The sequence below is a fragment of the Marmota flaviventris genome, chromosome 11 (genome assembly GCF_047511675.1).
Source record: "Marmota flaviventris isolate mMarFla1 chromosome 11, mMarFla1.hap1, whole genome shotgun sequence".
Lineage (NCBI taxonomy): Eukaryota > Metazoa > Chordata > Mammalia > Rodentia > Sciuridae > Marmota > Marmota flaviventris.
Genome location: NC_092508.1, coordinates 80,268,580 through 80,281,093, shown reverse-complemented (window position 1 = coordinate 80,281,093; position 12,514 = coordinate 80,268,580). Strand labels below are relative to the sequence as shown.

At 39.9% G+C, this 12,514-nt stretch overlaps 1 long non-coding RNA gene across 1 annotated transcript; it reads left to right on the top strand.

Moving 5' to 3' along the window:
• Positions 1 to 5,675: 5,675 nt before the first annotated feature.
• Positions 5,676 to 11,399, top strand: LOC114094735 (uncharacterized). Its single transcript, XR_003583130.2, has 3 exons — positions 5,676 to 5,746; positions 7,753 to 7,897; positions 11,221 to 11,399. It is a non-coding gene; the product is annotated as an uncharacterized lncRNA (long non-coding RNA).
• The last annotated feature ends 1,115 nt before the right edge of the window (positions 11,400 to 12,514 follow it).

Here is a 12,514-nt window from a genome sequence, read left to right as displayed (position 1 = left end):
ACCTTAAGTTAAAACAGCATGTACAGAGAAGGTCACTGTTAAAATGAAAATACTTCATCTCTTGGGGATAACATGGTATCTGCTTTCCTTATATTATTAATCCTATTTACAGATTAGAATAATATTGTAGCCAGCTCAGGATGAGGACCCTGTTGTTGCCCAGGTGCTGCGTCTTCTCCTGGTTGTTCTACTATCGAGTCTATGCTTATTCTCTGTTTCTTCATATGTTGGAGGAATCTTGAGAAGTGACAAAGGTGATAACCTATGCACATGAAACCTTAGTGTGTGGAGCATGAGTCTGAGTCATGACTATTCCATGGCCTTCACCAGATGACTTGTCTGTTGCACATCTTAGCACATTTGACTAAATGTCTTTTGACACTGTCTCAGTTGATACTTGTCTGTTCCCATTCTCAATAATTATTATGAAAGTAGTTGATATTCATTGGATATTTTTGACACACCAAGCACAATGCTGAGTTTCTATTTTGCCCTATTTAATTTCGAAACATCTCTGGGAGCATCATTCCCATTTTACAGATTAGAAAATCAAAGACTCAAGTGGCTAGGGAGCTTGGAAAATGGTTCTACAGTAAACACACAGTGAGCAGGAATTTGATCTCAGGTGTGCATCACATATCTGAGCCTCAGTCCCCAGATATGCACTGCTGTCCCTCCTGTTCTTTTCCTAGCACTTTTCTGCCTCTACCAGAATGAACCCCTTGAAGGTACTGTATTTCCTTTTTCTTTATGTATCTATTACCCAACTCAGTGACAGAAGCAACTTGTGTTTGGCGAGCGATTGATAATAGGAATCTTGTAGAGATCTTGTGTCTATCAGTCAGATTCTGTGGGTGCTAAGAGTGCCCTGATCTAGGAAACATTTGTCTATAAAGCCTTTCATTGCCTAAGGCTTGGCATAATGGCACACAAGCACCAAATGAGAGCTGCTGCATTTCCCATTCAGCACCAAGAGCTGGCATGGAGGTCTCCAGAGGAACAGAGATCTAGCTTCTTCCTTTCTCATGCATTTACAACAAGGGCAGTAGAGAAAGAGACATGAAGCAGGTGGAGTCGTTGGTTAACACTCAGTTATTTACCCTGTTCTTTAGGCTGTGGAAAGGTCAATTCATGGGGCAAGACAGCACGGCGGCCTCCATGGCACCCAGGACACTTGGATGGCCACAGGTGAGGAACAGGTATTTAAACAGCCAGCAGTTCCTTAAGTTCTGAGTGGTCTGCTTACAGTCTGTTGAGGCTTTCCCACTTGCATGCCTTCTTGAACAGTGGGTTTCAGAAAAGAACTCAATTCAAGAAGAATTATAAATTAGAGATACCTGGCTTCACTGGGGGGATGTAAGTGGCCTGAGAAGTGTACCTTAGTCCACTTAACCTCATTTTTCTCCTGGTTGCATGAAGCCATGTCTACTGAAAGAGTCTTTTAGTCCATTTCCTTTTATCCACTCACTTTTCTATCCTCAAACTCTAGGAAACTTCCTTTCAGACTCCTTCCTCTTTGAATTGAGCCTCTCATTACCTCAAAGGGGATTATTTACTATGCACACAACCTATCAGAATCATGCTTGGGCAAATAGATGTTTAAACTCTTCATGGGGACAGTCTTGTAGGATATTAATGAGAAAGACTTAATGGGATCTGATACAGAAATCCACTGAGTATACCGCAGAAGCCTGTCTGGTTTAATTCAGAATTTTCCCATATAACAATTCCTTGCATATGGAATTCAGTTGACTACAAATTCTAGTAAACTGGTGATTTGTTACCAAGTACATCTGGGTGGGTTTATTATCCTAAGTGTGAGTTTCTCTCTCTTTCTCCCTCTTACCCCCCCTCTCTCTTTCAAATATATATGTACACACATGTTTATAATATGTATATATTATATGTAGATATTGATATCTATATTTACATCTGCATTTATTTTTATAGCTAGATGTACAGATATATAGACATAAATATATCTATATTGATATATATCATATATGTATTTACATATATTATCTATGGATATATAGTTATATATTATATATCTATATATTATATATATGTATGTGTGTGTATGTATATATATGTATATATATATATATATATATATAGAGAGAGAGAGAGAGAGAGAGAGAGAGAGAGAGAACGGTTTCTCAGAGGAAGAAAGGATATCAGCTCACTTGAGCCTATAGAAGCTTGAGTCTGTTAACTCCTCCGGTTGCTCTAGCTCCAGGCACCACCCCCCTGCCTAAAAAAAAAAAAAAAAAGAATAAGAATAAGAAAAAAAAATCCATATAGAAAACTCATGGTAGAAAAGAGGCTTCATAACTTGAAAGCTGCTTTAGATAGGCTCCACAGTTGAAACAGGGTTTGGAATCTGCTTCTTTTTCTTCTTAAGCTCAAATTCTCCCATGGATATTTCCCCTGTCTCCCAATTACCCTAAGCCCCTAAAGTTAGTGCATGCCTTCCTTAGGTTCCTCAGAAAACAGACTCTACAAAGGAGATAAGATAGAGAAAGTTTACTGGCGTGTGCTCTTAGCAGTGGTACCTGTGAGAAACCAGGCAGGAGCTCTGAGCACAGGGAGGTAAAGTGCTGTGTGTGTGTTAAGATGGTAGCTGGCCATCAGGGAGCTCAGAGCTATACTGAAGGGTGTGCGCTGCCTCATTCACAAATTTGAGCAAGGACAATTTCTTGAAGTTCCTGAGGACAGATCTGGGCGTGAGTCCTCAACTGGCAGCACCCGGCAGCCAGCCAGGGAAATGGGTTCTTCAGGCTTTAGAGAGGGGATCTGAACAGTGCACTATAAGAGTCTGTATATGTTTTGTTTCTTCAAAACTCATCTTGAAATTTTATCTCCATTTTGGAACCTTTAACAGGTGACTAGGTTCATGAGGGTGTTCTGTCTCATGTCATGTGAAGTCAAGTGCCACCTTAGAACTCTGTCCAAAGTGGCTTCTCAACCTGGACAGACTCATGAGCCAAAATAAACCTCTTTTCTTTTACAACTGTGTTATTAGCAATAGAAAATTGATGAAGTCATGTATCTTGATGTCCTATACAGCTCATCCCTATGCTGCTGGCTCCACTTGCTTGGAGTAATAATTTCCCTTCATCTGATTCAATATTTAGGAAAATCTATTGGGACAGGCACGGTGGTACACACCTGTGATCCCAGCAACTCGGGAGGCTTAGGTAGGAGGATTAAAAGTTTAAGAGCTTCAACAACTTAATGAGGCTCTAAGCAACTTAGTAAGATCCTGTCTCAAGATAATTTATATATATATATATATATATATATATATATATATATATATATATATATATATATATATAAATTTATACTAATTTATTAATGTCATTAGTTATGGTTCCAAGAGTAGCTACTGTTAGGAACAGTGTATATTGCCCCAGTAGAGTTTTGGGGCTTTTTGTTTATTTAAAAGGCTGGGGATGTAGCTCAGTGGTAAATTGTCCCTGGGTTAAATCCCAAGTACCAAAAAACAAAAGTGAACTAATAAACAAACAAAAAGCACCAAAACTCTACTGGGGCAATATACACTGTTCCTAACAGTAGCTACTCTTGGAACCATAACTAATGACATTATTGCTCATTTTAGATTTCTTTGTTTCTTTGTTGCCTCTTAGGTGCTACCTCTTATGCTTAGGTAGAATATTGCATGGCATCCATGAGGGTCATATAACAGATTGTAAACTGGGCTCCACTGTGCTGACTCCCACATACTTTCTTTTGAAAAGCAATTTACCTGCTGCAGCCTTGCCTGGCTGAAGTCAATAGCATATGCTCATTCCTCAGCAGACAACCTATTATCTACAGGACAAAAGGCTCCTCTCTTCCAATAAGAAGAACACAAGTAACACTGAAAGGGGGAAATCTTGTGACCTTGACACAGACTGATGTCAGAGTTTGGTGTGACAGTATAATTAGGAGCAAAGACCCCTAACAGTAAAACCTGTAAGAGCGCATCCCAATTAGAACAAGTCAATAACATGGGTCAAAGTGATTCAGAATTACCTTAGATCTTTACCATGCACTGTGGGGACTTGAAAGTCTGATAACATCCTACCATTGGTCAAAAGTCAAGCAGTGGACCTGAGCAGGATTCTCTGGGAACTTCCCTGGGACCCCTAGTAAAACTGGAGGGCAGTAGGGGCACATTGTCCTCCTCTCTGAGAGGACCCACTCTCTCCCTTGAGAGTGTTCTCACTTTCCCTTTTCTTATCTTTTCTAACAAACTTTTGCTTGTTACTGTGTGTTTTGTTCAAATATTTTCCAGAACCTCTGTGGCTGCCTTGGCTCTGTGACTCCACTGGATAAATGATAGACAAATATATAGATATATTTGTCTATATATCTATACATCTATATTTGATCAAAATACTTGACATGAGTTCCTGATCACCTTGTCAAGTCACAATTACTGCACTTATTCATTTAATCACAAATCAAGATGGTGATATAGCAAGCAAGGCTACTAAAGGACATTTTGAAAACAAAAGTAAAAGATCTCTGGTCTGCTCCTTCACAAACAATAGCCCTACCTCCTCCTCCTGATGTTCAAGGTCCATTATCCCTGTCACTAACTCCTTTTCTTGCTTGCTTGTCTTCTGGCACTTAGGATCCCTAAGTGATTATGAGCCAGCCATGGCTTGAAGTTTAATTAGACACTGTCTGTGTACCCTAGTAGAAGCTTTCCCTCCCACCCCCAAATCAGGGAGCCCAGAGCTGTGGGCAGGGGAGAGCTCAGGTTTCCCAAGCAGTTCCCCAGGGATGATGGCAGGAGGGTCACATATTCACCACTTGTTCCAGGTCCTATGTTCTGCCTATTGTGGATATGCCACACAATGGTCATTAGCTTAGGGTCCTACAGAAGGGTAGCTCATTTTCAGAGTTTTTTTCTTCAGGCTGGTATCTCAGTTGTGCCTTCAAAAGTCTATTCTACTGTTCTACCAGGACTTTATCTTCTGGGTGGTGCTGTACATGATAGGGCCTTGGATCCAGGAGTCTCGTGTGCCTCTTCTTTACCGGATAGCCGTGTCCTTGGTCTGATACATTATAATGCAAGATCTCATGTGGATGGACTAACCACTCTGTAGACCCTTGGTTAGTGCTACTGGTTGACATCTTATGAATGAGACATGTAATAATTTGCTTTGCCTGCATCCTATTGGCTAGTCTTCAGAGTAAAAGGGTTACAGTGTAATCAATTTGTTACCAAGTGGCTGTTCGTTCTCCTTGAGGAATTTTACCATATCAAGGACTCAGTATAGATCTCTGTTGCAGGCAGGTTGAACATTCATTGGTAACAGAAGAGAGGCTAGATTTTTAAATAAAGGATTCCTGCTGTTGGACCATATGTAACTTCATGCTTTACCATGGTTACTGCTATCATTTATCCATGTGCTGGGTAGCAGTGAAAGATGCTGGCTCAAACGTGGTGCCTATGTAGTGCTTTACATGGTGCATGCTTTATCTTGGGTGCATGGATGCAAAACAAAGAATTTTTAAAAATCTTTATAATTGGTGCCTATTTGCAAAAGTCCATCCATGTGCTTTTTTCCCAAGACCTGCTCATCTTGGTCTTTCAGTCTCTTTCCTTTAAGGCCCCTAGAAGATGCATGGGCTTAATTGCTTTCCCCTATTTTCAGGATCAAATGATGAATTCCACGGCTACAAAACTGAAGAACATGCCTCTATTTGGATATAATGCTCTTAAGAGGTAAGCTAAAATGTCAGTGTTAGATTGGGCCCTCCAATCTGACTGGTGTCCTTATGAGAAGGAGAGATTAGGAAAAAGAAACACCAAGGGTGTCCATGCACAAATGGACAACCATGTGAAGAGGCAGCAATGGGGTGGTCATCTGCAAGATAAGGACAAAAGTCTCAAGTAAAACCAACTCAATAGCATATTGATATTTGACTTGTAGCCTCTGGAACAGTGAGCTAATAAATTTATGTTGTTAAAATAACCCCATCTGTGATGTTTTCTAGAAAACTATGTAAGCTATGCCATTCAGCACATTGTCCATAAGCACCTATACATTCCTATACTACTTGTCTTTCCAAACTATGTGGATGATCAGGTGCATCAAAGCTAGGATGATGGGAGCAGTTTCCCTCACTGCTGTAATTCAGAGTCATCCATGAATAGTACTTTCTTATCTTGTACCCATATAATGAACCAACACATTTGTGAATCAAGCTCAGCTTTGGTCCCTCTTCTATAGATTAGTAATAAAGTATCACCCATGCAGTCACAGGTGTGAATGGAGGAAGAAGTCCCAGAGGTGGGTGTCATGGGAGTCTGAGTAGCTGTTCTGAAATCTCACTGGTTTCCTGTACCCTCTAGCCATGCCTATGCCCATCCAAGAAAAATCACTGAATGCCTAACTGGAACTAACACACTTGCCATTTGCCCACATCTCCACGTTATTTTCTTGACCTTAATACTTAAACCTATTGTCAGGGGGAGACCTTCTGCAGGGCCCTTTTCTGACCTGTGTTACATTTCTAGCTTGAGATCTTTCTGCTGCTTAATAAATGAAGGAGGATGTTAAGTTGGGAATATACTGTCTTCGAAAATAAAAGTGGGTTTATTCATTAGCAGGTATTGGGCTTCCTTCCTTCTTATGGTGAAAAGAATGAGATTCATTACTTTTTTTTTTTTTACTTTAGAGTGAATATTCTGGCATGACCCAAGGATACTGACCTTCACTGATGTATTAAGAGTAAATCTTGGGGCTGGGATTGTCATTCAGTGGTAGAGAGTTTGCTTAGCATATGTGAGGCACTGGGTTTGATTCTCAGCCCTGCATATAAATAAATGAATAAAATAAAGGTTCAACAACATCTAAAAAAATATTTTTTAAAAAGGCTAAATCTTTGTAAGTTTATTTTCTACTCTCTGTAACACACATATCTCATCAAAGTTTTGGAGTATTCTTGCCATTTCTTGCTCACCCAATACAATTAACAAAATCTCATTGGCTAGTAGGCCAAAAGAAGATTCTGTGGAATGCACATATGGATGGTGTAGGTCCTTTCCTATTACATTACAATAGACAGTGAGTAAATAATACAGTCCTGGGACAAGATTGTAAATCTTGCGAATGCAACTGTTTCTAGTGTTCTTTCTTGATAGGGTATAGGAAAAAGCACATTCCCCAGACCAATGTGCTGAGGCTCATGTTAATATAAATCCAACATACTGTCATGAAGATGTTACTTAAATGACTTCATGCCAGGTCTTCAGTGTCACTCAGTTTTGAGGGGCATACCGGTAAATTAAATTAGGATATGATGGGGATCTTTGTCTCCAGTAGGTCCTTTAGAATGTCACTTAGCATCTACTATTATGTGACTTTTTTTGACTTGATAGGAGTTGGGAAGGTAATTTTGGAGGTTTCTACTTGACATTCTTGTGACTACAGATTTAATCCTAGAAATCACAAGAAACAGTGTGGGGATGATACCACTGCCAAGCAGGCAAGTGTATTACCAGTGATGCACCCGAGGACCCAGGAAAAGACCACTAGGGTGGAGCGGGTCATCACACCCAATAAACTACTGTGAGCTCAACCTAAGGCAAGACTCTATTTATTTGATTCCTAGATGCTCCCGCTTAATTTAATGGCAGGCAGGGGCACTGGTTCAGATTCAGAAGCTTTTTATCAGGGAATCAGGGCTTTTTATTTGAATGACTGCCTTAATTTTTTCTTTTTATAGTTCATCAATACTTCATTTGAGAGTTGGAGCAGTACCTTGTAGCCTGCCTGTGCATCTTGTCCCTAGGAACATCGTATTTTACTAGTCATGTCCACAGCTCTCTGGCTCACACCCCTTTGGGTATCTCTAAAAACTAATTGTTATGGTAAGTACACTCACTGTGTCTGATGGGTAAGTTTAGAACTTGGTCTCTATTAATTAATATTCTCTAATCCAGTGGATCCCAAACTCTGCTATGTATTAGAATCACCAAGTGTTGAAAAAAATCTGATATTCTGATGCCCCATTTGCAACCTATCTGAATTAATTAGGTGGGAACCAGGCACCTGTAATTTTGAAAAAAAAAAAAAAAAAAACAACCCAGATGTGGCAAAGTTTGAAAACTGCTGTAATCTATGTTGCTGTCATGGCTGATCAGTTTGGTATCAGCATCTCTACAACTAGCTACTGGTAAACTTTCTCATGATATCACTGTACAGTGTCATGGACTGTCAGTACTCTGTCAGTACTTCTTGTCCTTTTAGTAAGTGGAATATCCTCCAAGTCCTCTGATACAAAGTAGCCACTCACTGGTTTGGGGGCCCTATGTAGAATATGCACACATTGTGCCCATTTCTCCAAGCCATTTGATTCCTTGTTCTATCATCTGTACAATGGCCATTCTACAACATTTTACTTAGTGTGCTCCATCACTTTTTTCCAAGTAGCATGTCTTCCTGATTTTCTGCTAAGGTATTGAAGCCCATAATGCAGGAGAGTGTTCCCAAAATGATGAGGTCTGCTGTATTCAACTTTAGGTGCCTCACTCCACCCCACCCTGACCTAATGTCTTCAGAATCTCCTTCTATAACACTCTCCTAGCTCCTACTAATATATGTTGACTAGATCCTATGGTTTCTTCAATTTATTGTCCCTTTGCCTCTTGCTTAGGACCAGCATGTCCTAAGCTTGGCTAAATTATGACATGATCCAACTTGGTCTGGCAATAGGGAGAGAAGAGGGGAGAAGATTCTAATAGGAGAGGAGAAGGGGGAGGGATGTGTTTCAGGGCAGCAGTCTCTGTATTGTCTTCAGCCAAAGGGAAGTGCTAGTCTTTCACAAGAAACGTAAATTATTTCTATGTACCCAAAGGGTTTAGAAAGTTGTGGGATTTCAAGTACACTAAGTACATGGATCCAGATATTCCAACTGCTTTCTCAAGTTCCCATGTCTTCCATTGCTCCTCCCTTGGTCTCCTAGACCTTGGCTTAGCTGACTGACTGGTAATGCAAATCCAACCTCCCCAATGCTCCACTACACGTAATCATTAAGTCCTGAGCCAAACACAAAGCTTTTTATGCCTTTCTGGAGATCAGAGTCTTTATGTATTGCCAAAAGGCCCTTTGATATTTATACTTTGCCTTCAATTAGTCATTAATCACTCTCAGACTTTCTTCATGTCTTTCTAATGTATAGTTGGCATGCAACAAAAGTTTTCAAATTTCACTTTCCTTATAATTGCTATTTTCCTTGAGCCTTTTCACATTTGTGATATTGTACCACATTCCCCCAAATGTGTCCCATCCCAGTTTATCACCAGTGGAATTTGTAATGATTGTACTGCTATAGAGAGCCTTGGACTATCAGTATTTAATATCACCTGATAGGGTCTTCTTGCCAGTTAGTAAAGAATACACCTTCAAAATTCCATGTCGGGGTTTGTTTCTAGAAACACTCTTGGCATCAACCTTTTTACTGGGTTCCCTGGGAAATAGATCCTGAGGAGATGTGGACTTATTTGTGAGGTTTCCTTGAAGCCCTCTGAGGAACTGTATGTATAAGAAAGTGAAGGAAGCAGCATTTTACAGAAATGAGACTCAAACACAGTTACAAGGATGGCCTCAGCTGATCCCAAGTGAACCTTGGGGCCAGGGTAGCTCTAGAGTAGTCCTGAATTGAGGCATGGGGTCATAACTTTGTACTCCTGCACTGGCCAGCCTTTGGAATCAGGCTGCCTCCAAGGAGGGACACTCAGTTCCTTTGACTGAAGAGCATTCCAGAGCTAGGCTCAGCTGGCACCATTCCCAGGAGGGGACTGAGTAAGTTAGCTTAAAAGAGGGATCTGTCAGTGCACTGCGGCCTGTTTGGGCTGTTAATAGACAGATGACATCTTAAGGAATGTTGGAGGCCAAGAGGAGCCTTAGAGACCAATTAGTGTTCTCTCCCTTACTTTGAAGCCTCTAAATTAAGGGTACATCTAGAGCAAATGCAGTCTTCCTGCTTGAACTCCAGGGCTTTTTTCTCTTTTTATGTCACCATGCTTACATTGAATTCTGGAATGTTGTGTACCATAAATACAGGGAAGTAAGGGGGAAGGAAATAATTAGGTAAAAATACTTTAGCTCTTGTCATTGTTAGGTACATTTTCGTTTAAGCAATAAACATGCCTTCAAAATATCTAAGCACGAAACTCATCCTAAACCAACAATCTCTACTCTCCAAAGAATTGGTGTCTCCTCTAAGAAAAATGTTATAAAACCAAACCAAACCAAAACAAAACAAAAAACCCCAGAAAACTGGATGCTTTTAGGGCATATTGTTCAACCTCACACTGGGGACCCAAGGCATTCACACCTTGCTCATTTTTGCTATTGCTCGCTCTTCATCTCCCTCTTTATGAGATAATCTTCATTCACACACTTAAAAGAAATTTAAATTTTTGATCCAATTTGAAATTCTACCACATTGAAATTTGTTTGGATATTTAAATATTGCTTTTAAAAGGAAATAATTGTAAAGAAATGACAGTATTAACAATTGTTCCTTCCTGTGAATTACCTGATCCTGATAACTATTCTTAGCACTTGGCTGAGGCTGTCTGTGGGTTTTGGTTTAGGGAAGGGCTTGTTTATTGGCACATTTTATGGCTGAGCCATAGGAAAGTGCTCTGTAGACACTAGAGAACCTGCATTTTGGCAAAAGATGGAATCCAAGATGACAAGTGACCAGAAAGAATATCAGGATGTGAAGTCTGTGGAAATAAGCACCATGATGTCCAAAAGTTAATTTGAAACTTTCTTGCATTCCCTTCATTTATATTCATCTCTCGGTATAAGATGGTAACATCTACTAGATTTCCTTTGGGAAAGGCTGAGGGCAGGTTGGAGGAAACAGCAAAACAAGCAGCTGTTGGAGTTGAGTCAGAAAGAAATCTAACAAGTGACAGTCAGGAAAGCGCCAGTTCTTCAGAAATTCTGAATAAAAGAATGTTGAGCCACTGGGATTTCCATAGGATGTGGGGTAAGGGCTGAGTCTTTTTCTTTGAGACACTAAAGGGAATTGAATCATAACCCCAGGAGGCTGGAAAACTTGGAAAAACAAGTCAGAGGTATATAGTCTATTTATCAGGTATTGCATTTTTAGAATTGAAGGGTTTTTTGTTTGTTTGTTTTGCTTCTAAAACCCACGTTTCCCTATTTATTTCTTCAGATACCTCTTCTCTAAAAGAGATTTTCTGAATGTATGGCTTTCAAACTCCAGGTGGAATGGACTGTTTTTTGGTTGGTGTGAAGGCTGGCTCGGGGAGGCCCTGTAAGTTTATGCATTCAATTCCAGCATTTCAAGTTGTGAAGGCGCAGTTGGCTGGAAGGCAGCCCAGGCAAATGGAACTAGACAGCTCAAGTTACAAATTGTGCCATCGTGGGCAAGTTACTTAACCTCTCTGTACCTTAATTCCCTCTTAAATAAAACAAAAGCATATTAGCATCTACCATTCAGAGTTGCTGTAAGGATTAGATAAATAATAAATATAATGTACATTGGAGAACATATGACAATGTGTTAACTATTACCACAAAATTGAATTGTATAGAAATATTTGTTGAGCAAATAAGAAGAGGAATGACTGCTAAGTTCAAAGAATTATTCTCTATTTCTATGAAAGCTCAGGGTGTGCATATATGCAGATTCACAAATATGTGAACTGGATTGAGAGATCCCTGAAGCTAGGGATTGCATCTTCCCACAGCTATTACGATGGAACCTGGTGTGGTAAAGCAACTGCTGCTCCATGATAACAAAAGTAGCTTGGCTTCAGCCCACAAGGTTTTGGGGTTTGACCTTGTGGAATGTGCAGAGAAATTACATTACTTCTGATTATCTAGAACTCCCAAGAATATGGAAGAGAGTAACATTGTCCTTAGACAGGACAGGGTACGTATTCAAATAGTATCTCTCTTTTTTTTTTGAGAAATACTGGAAATTGAACTTAGGGGCCCTCAACCACTGAGCCACATCCCCAACCCCATTTTGTATTTTATTTAGATACAGGGTCTCGTTGAGTTGCTTAGCACCTTACAATTGCTGAGGCTGGCTTTTGAACTCGCGATCCTCCTGCCTTAGCCTCCGGAGTTGCTGGGATTACAGGTATGCGCCACCATGCTCAGCGCTATCTCTATATTAATGGGAAATATATGCTAACACACACACACAAAAAACAAAAATTAAAATAAAGCCACCTGGATTAAATTATTGTTCTACTTTCTGTGTCCTTGTACATATCTGCTTATTTATCACCTCATTCAGGAATGATTTCCAAATTGCTTACAAAATATCATTTAAAAGAAGTCAAGGTAGGAGCTGGGGTTATGGCTCAGAGGTAGAGCACTCACCTAGCATGCATGAGGCACTGGGTTCAATCCCCAATACCACAAAAGATAAAATAAAATATTATGTCCACCTATAACTAAAAAATAAATATTAAAAAATAAAAAATCAAGTTAAA